This window comes from Nanorana parkeri, unplaced genomic scaffold (genome assembly GCF_000935625.1).
Source record: "Nanorana parkeri isolate BGI_ZX_2015 unplaced genomic scaffold, ASM93562v1 scaffold1054, whole genome shotgun sequence".
Taxonomy (NCBI): Eukaryota; Metazoa; Chordata; class Amphibia; order Anura; family Dicroglossidae; genus Nanorana; species Nanorana parkeri.
In genome coordinates this window covers 80,191-90,689 of record NW_017307322.1, presented here as the reverse complement: position 1 = coordinate 90,689, position 10,499 = coordinate 80,191, and positions in this window count along the sequence as shown.

Sequence of the window (10,499 nt, the reverse complement as noted above, 5' to 3'; positions counted from 1 at the left end):
GCCCGCCCCATGATTCTTTGCGGCCACCTGAGAATCTTCAGATCTTTGGACAGGAGTGAGCGGCGGAGACACAGGTAAGTTTTAACTCTTTTTTTATGTTTTTGCATATATCTAATGCTTGCTAATTGTCCTTTAAGTCACCAAACCAAAAATGCTTAAACTCAAACAAAAATGAAATATCTGCATATCAATTAAAGTGATACTAAACTCAGGAGTTAAACCTTAAAAATATATTCAAGTACCTTAACTATTAACAATAATCTAGCTTATTTATGTAACACTCAATACTTCGGGAGCAAGCTTGGAGGCGTGGCTTCTTTGAAACACACAAGGGACCATAGGGAACAAAAGTAGCCCACCTCCAGAAGGAAGGACATGTCAGCACCAATTCAATTCAGAGATGATTTGAGGATCTACAGCCGAGTGATGCACAAAGAAGATACATTTTTGTTAATAGTTCAGGTATTTGAATGCATTTTTAAAGTTTAACTTGAGTTTAATGTCACTTTAAGTTAGTGGCTGTTCTTCATTTTCTTGGAAAAGCTTCAGGACGTAATAGTGATATGGCTGTAAACTTTATAACTCAGTTGGCACTTCCAAGGTGATGTGGTTATGATTCCAAATGCAGGTGTCCTGCAATACAGGTGTGATCAAATATCTGAACCGCACAACAAAGATTGGACCAAAAACTAAAGGTGCCCATACACTGCACGATTCTCGTACGAGAATCGCGGGAAATCCCGCGATCGTACGAGAATCGTGCAGTGTATGGAAGGCGTGCGACCGTTTCTACTGTACGGTCGCACGTCTTCCGTCGAACAAGCAGGCATGAAAACCCGCCGGGAATCATACGTTTCTCGGCGAGTTAGTGACCTGCTGGTTCAACAACTGCCGAACGGCCGGTGTGCGCACTCGCACACTGCCCGTTTGCAGTGATCGGAAGCCCGCCCCTCATTGCAGTCATCGCAAGCCCGTCCCTCAGGGGAGCGGGCTTGCAATGATCGCAAGTACGATCTGCCTGTCCAAGATGGGCAGAACGTACATTTTTTTAAAGTACTTTACAACCCTCGCAAGACAAAAGTCTTGCGAGGGTTGTAAAGTGTATGGGCACCTTAAGTGAAAAACAAAGTTTATTGTGAACCAAAACAGCTGAAAAGCAACAAACACAAGTGCAGAGTGCAAACACCTTACTAACGAACAAACAAACTATTTACAAAATATATACAATCCAAGGAAAAGAGAGAATAAGGTACAGCAGGGCCGAGCAGCAAGAGGGAGGGATAGAAGGAGCAGGCATAGCAGCTGAATCAGGTGCGTCACAAGAAGCCGGATCAGGATCACTGGTTTCCAGGAACAGAAAGCAGAAACACTGGGCACACAGGAAAAATTCTGAGCCAACAAATACCTCCTGAGGAGAATACCCTCCCAGTAGCCCCTATCAGGTGGTGATAATTTGCTGGGAACTGCTGGGAGACACCCGCTGGTGGGCCCTGGTACTACATGCTTCAGGTTCAAGGACCACTGTGCCAACAGCAGGTGCTCTGGTTCCTGACAGATGCAATAGAGTGCACCTACATGCTCTGCTTTTTGTTAGTTTGGAGAACATATTCATGGAAACTGAAAAGCTTACCATTTACCTAACATTCACGTCGTATATGATGTAGAGATGATGGTTGGAATCGTTGTCACTAGATTTTCAGGCAATGCCAAAATACATGATGGTATTGACTTCAGTAGCGTCTGCATTATCCAACTCCTCTTATATCTCACATAGAAAAATCTTTTGTTTAGGGCTGCAACAATTAATCGACATAATCGATTCTAATCGATTATTGAAAAAGTTGTCAACTTTTTCAATAATCGAATAATCTGCTTCTGATTGGTTGGCCCTGTTCACGGCTCCACACATGCTGCGCGCCACACCTCCTCCCCACCTCACGCTCGCCGCTGCCAGACCTGCCCGCATCCACGCTCCGCACCTCCTCCGCACCCCACACTCACCGCCCGCCCAAATCCACAATCGGCACACGGACGCGGGGAGAAGTAAGGAGGAGCAGATTCCTGTCATGGACTGCAATCTCAATACAAACTAGAAGTCCCATCACTGGAGCCATTTTTTAAAATGTATTTTATTTTTTATCCGATTAACCGATTAATCGAACTTAATAATCGGCTAACTAATCAATTTTGAAAATAATCGTTAGCTGCAGCTCTACTTTTGTTAACTATATAGTTTGATTCTGAACTCATATGGGATCGTGTATAAACCTTCTGCTCAGCATAAAGCGATTACTGCCACTAGATGGCGCCGAGGAGACTTCCTATATTCCTCTGCACCATCTAGTGGCGACAATGCTGTGCAAACAGCATTTGCCCAACATAAAGCCAGGTGAAAAGTTTGTACATCAGCCCCATAATGTGCTCTTCTCTTTTGGTAAAACATTTTGAAAAGGAAATGTAACTTTTGCAGCGTGGGAACAGAGAATTGCAGTTGTGATATGAAGCTTCATTAAAAAGCAAGCTGGTCTAGGTACAAGACTAACATGACCGGAGCGTTTCATATTTTTGTTGCAAAGTTATTCAAGATCTTGATGAAAGCTGCCCTGACAATCCCAGAACTCTGCTCAGTGATGATGGATATCCTAAAGTAGTTGCAAAAAGGAGATTCTTTTATCTTGGCTTTACAGCTCCCAAGACCTGCCAAAAGCTCACTGCCGAGGAGCGGCGAATGTTTCGCAGAGACATTTCTGGGTGTTTTGACAGAGCTTTGTAATCTTTGAATAAACAGCTCAGATTTGACGTGTCGTAGTTCAAACATTTTTCATGTTTGGTTCCTTCACTGGAGGATATCTGACATGTTTGTAAAGTTCTGGAACTCGGAGTGAAGTAAATATTATAAAAGAAAACTTTTCTTGCTTAGGGCAGCAATATCAGCAAAATACATATGGCGGCCCTTTCCTGAGAAGTAGCTCAATCTTTTACATGATACTGAAGCTCTTAATTTAGCTAAACTGATTTATACTTAAAACTCTAATTTCTATGGCTTAGTAATAAAAGATTGTCAGCTACTTAAAGTGACACTAAACTCTGTAACTAAATTTTAAAAATGCATTCTAGTACCTTCACTATGAACAAAAATGTATCTTATTTGTGTATCACTCGGCTGTAGATATTCAAATCATCTCTGAATTGGTCCTGACACTGTCCTTCCTTCTGGAAGGTGGCTACTTTTGTTCCCCATGGTCTTGTGTGTGTTGTAAAGTAGCCACCGCTCCAAGCTCACTACTGTGATGGACTACAATCTCATATGTAGTTTACTAATTGATTAACCTAATCCTCAGGCCCGCCGGCCACCTTGGTGCTGCAAGACCAGTCCCTGCAGCCTCCTCTTCCCTGTGCTCCCTGTCTGTGAGTTGTAAAGTAGCCACCACTCTTAGGACCAGCACGGCGGGTTACCCAGCAACAAATGGAGTGGCTTCCAGCCTCTGATCTCTCCTCCAATCACTGGACCCGGAAGTTATGTGTTTTACATCACTTCCGGTGTCACTGTGTATTCTCTGTGGCTCTTACAGCCAGGAGAAGAAGCTGGGAAAGCAGATCTGTGCTTCCTCAGCTTCTTTTGGGTCCCTAGGGGACATTAGGGGTCTGAAAGACCCCTGATGTCTCCATAAAGAGGACCTGTCACACCCTATCTGCTATTACATAGGGTGCTTGTTAGTCTCCTATGTGATAGCAAAAAGGTTATTGTAAAAAAAAAAATTAAATCACATATTAGAAAATGAAAAAATGCAAAAAAAATGTTAAAGTCCCCTTCCGCCTATGTGCACGCACATACACACATAAACACGCGCCGGTGCACCTACGTGCAAAAACGAAAATTGCGCTACACGTTACATATCGCCGCGAACGTCGAAGTGAGAGCAATCATTGTGGGGCCATCAACCACTGTTAGCACTTAACTGATGAGCGATAAAAGCTTTTAAAATGTCGCCTATGGGAAATTTGGGGTATTGTAGTTTTTTGCGGCTTCACAGGCGAATGCAATTTTAAGACTTGGTTTTTCTTTTTAACTGGCATGACCCTGTCTTTTATATTTTACCCAAAAATTAGGTATCGTATTCTGTTTCTGTGCACTAAATTTAATTTTAGTTTATTTTATCCTAAAAATACTGGTTTGATAAACATTTGCGCAAATACTGTGCGACATAAAACATTGCAACTAGCATTTGTATATTCTACAGGGCCTCTCCTTGCAGAAAATACATCATGGTGTGGGGGTCTGAAGCTGTTTTCTAGCCAATATTTCATATTTTATCATGTGTGTGCAAATAGTAAGAAAATGCCCCGGACAGCAAGTGGTTAACTCCTGAGTTTAGTGTTACTTTAACCCTTGCAGTGCCGGGGTAGCCCCAGTGCAAGGGTTACTAACATTTCTGCCTGGAGTTCTTCTTTAACTTCTTTCCTGTGGATGATTTTTAAGCAGCTGGCGCGGTGAAAAGCCAGCTACTATAGATCCTTCAAGTCTCCTGAGTCCAGCCACCAAGGGCATGCAATTCCCTGCCGTGTGCAGGTTCAGCTGTGTGAGTGTATGAACTTGAGATGAACATATGACTGTCCCAGTGTTTCTTCTCAGGCAGGCAGAGCCCTGGTCCTTGTCTCAGGCTGTCTTTTTTTCTACTTTGGAAGGCACTTGTCTGCGGCTGCAGCTGGGATCGTGCCTAGTAAGGAGGTGTGGATAAGAGTCCAAGGGCTGATTGAGTGATACACAAATAAGTAGGGATGCACCAATATATCGGCTGCCGAAACATATCGGCTGAAAATGGTACTTTTTGCATAATGCTGAAAGTGCCATTTTCTGGCCGATACAGAGGTGCATCCATTCTTTCTCTCCTCCCCGATGGGCGCTGCTCTGTGTCCCAGCGGGGAGGAGAGAAACTGTTACAGGAGGCCGAGCGCTGTGAGCAGCCGGCGTCTCTCCTCCCACACCGCTCAGCCTCCTGTGACAGCTATCAGGAAGGAGAGCGGGTACAAGCAGTCAGTGATCAGTGAATTGAGGACAGAGTATGGTTACTATATCCTCAATTATGAATGAACGGGAAGTGATCTACATCACCTCCTGTTCATTCATATTGTGGTTATAGTAACCATACTCTGTCCTCATGTTATAAATGAACAGGAACACTCAGTATAGAGGATTCTTGTTCATTCATAACAGGGGCTGCAGAAAAAGAGATTGAGGACTCTGTGTCCTCAATCTCTTTTTCTATTTTAAAGGAGAACTATGAGGTGAGTGATTTTGACTCATCCTCATAGTTCTAGCCGACCTGTGACAACCGGCGTTCGCTCACTTCTCGATCCTGTGCCGGCCGAGAGCCGTGACAGGGGAGGGACTGGATTCCACCCTCCCCTGTGCGATCCTCCAGCGCTGACTGGCGGAATGGACAAGGGAGGCGTGTAGAGCTGGCTCTGCCTCTAGATAGGCCGACCCAGCTGTCACTCACGTGGATGGGTGGATCCAGACATAATTGTCGGGATCCATTTCAGCTGCGGCGTCTCAGTATACCGTGAGCTATAGCTCGCTGTATACTGAGCTTTGGGTGACGTGAGGACGCCAGTTTGTGTCCTCCCGTTACCCTTTGGAGAACTATGGGGAAAAGCCCTAACCTCATAGTTCTCCTTTGAAAGGGAAGTATCAGGGCCTGTTTAGACCCCTAATATTTCCCCGAAGCCCCTAAAAGTAAAGTAAAAAATACAAATATTTAATAAAAAATGAATAAATAAAAAGTATTAAAAATAAAATATAAACAAAATTTTAAAAAGTTAAAATTTAAAAAAAAAACATTTTGTGTCTGACATTTTTTTAAAATTTCAGTTATGTTTCGGTTTTGAAATTTGCATTTCTGTGCACATCTACAAATAAGATACACTTTTGTTAACAGTTAAGGAACTTAAGTGTGTTTTTAAGATTAAACCCGAGTTTGGGGTCACACCAAAAATTAATCTCACATATACTGTACAGTATGTGTCTGTGGTTTCTTATTATTAACTAGTCTGTTCTTTATTTGCTTTGAGGTATCCAGTGATCCTACCAGTTCCCCTTCTCCCCAGTAGCACAACAAGCACAGATGCAGATCAGTGCTGGCATGGTTAGTTTGCGCCCCTTAGTTTGGTGATCGGAGCCACGGTGTGCCTGTAGTCCATAGTCAGCTTTGCCTCCATGCCCACTGCTCAGCCCTGCTCTGTCTCACGCATTGTGGCCAGGGAATGCATTTCCCTGCTCTTGTTATTCAGCCCTCATTTTAAACATGCCCCCTTCCTGGTGTAATGCCAGTGGAAGACTACTAAAAGGTCTTCACCCCGGGATGAAATTTCCTCATTTCGCACCACACAAAATACACCTTCTCTGTGATGGTACACCTTGCGAGAGGATTTCCTAGCTCTAGGAAGTGTAGAAATAATGCAGTCAGGTAGGCTTCTATATCTCAAGACCTGGGCTTCAACAGCCAAGCAATCAAAGCCAGCGATCATGAAGAAGGACGTTAAACTGGTCCTGGGGACAGGAGGCCGGGCCATCTGGGAGAGCAGAGCACATGGAGAGTCTAATGAAGTCCCTGTACCCTGTTCACTGGGGCCAATTCAGTGCAATGAGGAAACCACAGAATGCCCTTCAATTAGATTCTGCAAAGCAGGCAAGGAAGATGCTCGTGAGAAGGGAAAATATAAATCAGGGGTGAACTGATCCCAGGGAGCCACCAGGGCATCCACTGATAACCCCAGAGGATCCCTTAGTTTGGTGTTGAACCTGGATGCCAGGAGACCCACATCTGGCGTTTAACACCTGCAACAGAGATCTTGGAATGCTTCTGGATGAAGGGAACATTCTCTGGAGTTCAGACTGTGTTGGCCGAGGAAGTCCACCTGCAAATTATCCATGTTGGAAATGGGTACAGTGGACAAGGGGGGGACATGGCATTCCACCCAAGCCAGCCTGCTTCGCCTTCTCTTTGTGATGTGGGGCTTCTGATTCCTCCCTTAGGGTTGATGTGTCACTACTGTGGCGATGTCCAACTGGCTGCAGATGACCCCATAGCTGAGAGGTCCAATGATGAAAGGAGGAACGGACTGCTCAGAACTCTACTATCTTGATCAGAAGGCAAGTCTCTGGTGACCAAGTCCCAACCAGGCTGGCATCTGTTGTGAGGATCTTCCAGACTGATGGAGTGAAGGACTTCCCTGACCCAAGTTGTGGATTTGTGAGCCACCAGGCTAGAGACAGCCTGGCCTTGGTAACAGGCCAGTCCAGAGAATGCACTTTCCTGTCCCATGTTGCCAGAATGTTGAGCTGTACTGGTATGGAGTGAAATCGGGCATATGGTACCGCCTCAAAGGAGGCTACTTTTATACTCAAGACTCTGAAGCAGAAGCCGGACAACTCCTGGACTGTAGATGGGCATGGAAATTAAGAAGCTTCTCCAGAGGGAGAAAAACATGGACTGGGTCGTATCCAATAAAAGGCCAAGACACAGGTGATGATTCAGTTCCAGCTCTGATTTCTGGAGGTTATTTGAAGAACAGCACTCTCATCCTGAGAGATTTTCCAGTTCCTGGGACAACAATCTAAGGCCAGCAGACTGAGAGTGATTGTCCATGGGTAGGTTAACGCTGCAGTTAACCCTTTACACACACAAACAATAATTGCCACCACAGCTATACCCATGCACTGTTCCCACCAAATGTGGTGACAATTCTGCAATTCTTCAGGAACTTAACAGACTTTACAATATGGTATCGCTCCTCACAGAGACAAGGGTTCTTTACATTCTTATTTACAGCGTAGAGATCAAGCTCAACTATTGTAAAATATTGTTTATTAAAGGAAAAACATTTATAGAAAGACACAAATACAACAGCAAAACAAAAACAATGAAGTCAGGTAACAAAGTCCTGGATACCTCAGCTCTCTAGAAATAAGTCTTGGCGGATGTTTTTGGTTGATGGTAAATAAGAGCTCCGGCTGCAAAGGCAGACCCACTTTTCTGGTCCCTGAGGAGGAGAGCATTGACAGAATTGTCCTGACCAATGAAAAAAATGTTTTATTATTATTATTTATTAGCTGGTTGGAGGACGAGGCCTACCAGTGTATAGAGGGACTTAAACAGAGCTTCCAGTTATTTATAGATACAAATAGCACTGCCCAGAGTATCAGCCCAGGTGATCTGAAAACTCACTCCTATTTAATCCATTATACAAAAACATTCACAACCTAGGTTGTAATGGGGTTTTAAAGAGGCGTCAGAGGGTTTTTAATTTATATAAATGTGTGTATATTAGGCCCCATTCACACCTATATTTCAGGTGCGATTAGGGATTTCTGTGTCACAAACTTGCGGTTTCATGTAGCAGGAATCCCTAATCTGGCGTTTACATGCAGCAACTGTCACCCATTCAAGTTAATGATCAGGTGACAGCCGCTGCATGTACACGCCTGCATACCGCATGTAATTGTATGTGATATGATTACATGCAGTTACAAAAACAATCACTAGCCCCCACAGGACTAAAAAATGTGTCCAGTGGCCCCTGACTAAATTGAGTTTGAGACCCCTGGCTTACAGTTCCCTTGTCCTGTAGAAGTGCCTGGACCAGAGTAAAATGACATTCCAGCTCCCGGCACCTTTACAGTGTGTGCAAGGGAACTGTACAAGTGAATACACATATGGATGTAGCTCCGCCATAACACAGGTTGAGGTTCCACACCAGTTCTCGCAAGGTAGGAGACTGGGTGGATGTAAAAAATGTTTTTGGGGAGTGTATATGTGTGTGTGAGAATGTCTGTGAGTGTGTAAGATTGTGTCTATGGTTGTGTGTGTCTGTCAGTGTTTTTGAGGGCCCATTCACACTAGTACAGTGCGTTAATCGCACAGTCCCATGCCATTAACGTACTGTACCACACAATCGCACCTACCACACGCTATGGTGTGGCAGGTGCAGTGAATTGCCATTCATTTAAATGACACTCCAAATGCATCTCCCACCCACAGTTCTATCGCCCGCATCGGAACGCGGGGTACCGCAATGCTGTGCGTTCCATTGCAGTGCAACTTGGGTCACGACTTAAAGGAGAACTATGAGGCGAGTGCTTTTCACTCACCTCATACCGTAGTTCTAGCCGACCTGTGACAATGAGACTGTCACAGGTAGATCGGGAGGTGAGGAAACACATACCGGCGTTCGCTCACCTCTCGATCCTGTCACGGCTCTCTGCTGTGACAGGGGAGGAGCTGGATTCCCCGCTCCGCCAGCGCTGACTGGCGGAACGGACGGGGGAGGGGGTGGGTACAGCTGGCTCTGCCTCTAGATAGGCAGAGCCAGTTGTCAGTCACGCAGCTGGGCGAAACCAGACATAATTGTCAGGATCCGCTTCAGCTGCGGCGTCTCATTATAGTTTGTGTCCTCCCGTTACCCTAAGGAGAACTATGGGGAAAAGCCCACAGTAGGTGTAGATTATTCTCAGTGACTGCCTCCTTTATAAGTATTGTTACGTTTATGAGGGGGAAACAATTTATCAGGATTCTGTCAGTTCCCACACAAAACCAGTTGCGGTAAAGAATGGACTGGGAAGGTTTTAGCGGGTTGACAACTTTTAACGGAGCCCAGACTGGTGACCACATTCAGACCCAAACCAGTGAGCACTGTGCCAATGAGAACCGAAACTGTCTCAGAAAGGAGTGATATAACCTGACCCGCACAGGACACACCCACCTCTCTCCAACACCTGACCCGCGCAGGACACACCCACCTCTCTCCTACACCTGACCCGCACAGGACGCACCCTCCTCTCACCTACACCTGACCAGCGCAGGACACGCCCACCTCTCTCCTACACCTGACCCGCACAGGACGCACCCTCCTCTCACCTACACCTGACCAGCGCAGGACACGCCCACCTCTCTCCTACACCTGACCCGCACAGGACGCACCCTCCTCTCACCTACACCTGACCAGCGCAGGACACGCCCACCTCTCTCCTACACCTGACCCGCACAGGACGCACCCTCCTCTCGCCTACACCTGACCCGCGCAGGACACACCCACCTCCCTCCTACACCTGACCCGTGCAGGACACACCCACCTCCCTCCTACACCTGACCCGTGCAGGACACACCCACCTCCCTCCTACACCTGACCCGTGCAGGACACACCCACCTCCCTCCTACACCTGACCCGTGCAGGACACACCCACCTCCCTCCTACACCTGACCCGTGCAGGACACACCCACCTCCCTCCTACACCTGACCCGTGCAGGACACACCCACCTCCCTCCTACACCTGACCCGTGCAGGACACACCCACCTCCCTCCTACACCTGACCCGTGCAGGACACACCCACCTCCCTCCTACACCTGACCCGTGCAGGACACACCCACCTCCCTCCTACACCTGACCCGTGCAGGACACACCCACCTCCCTCCTACACCTGACTCGCGCAGGGCACACC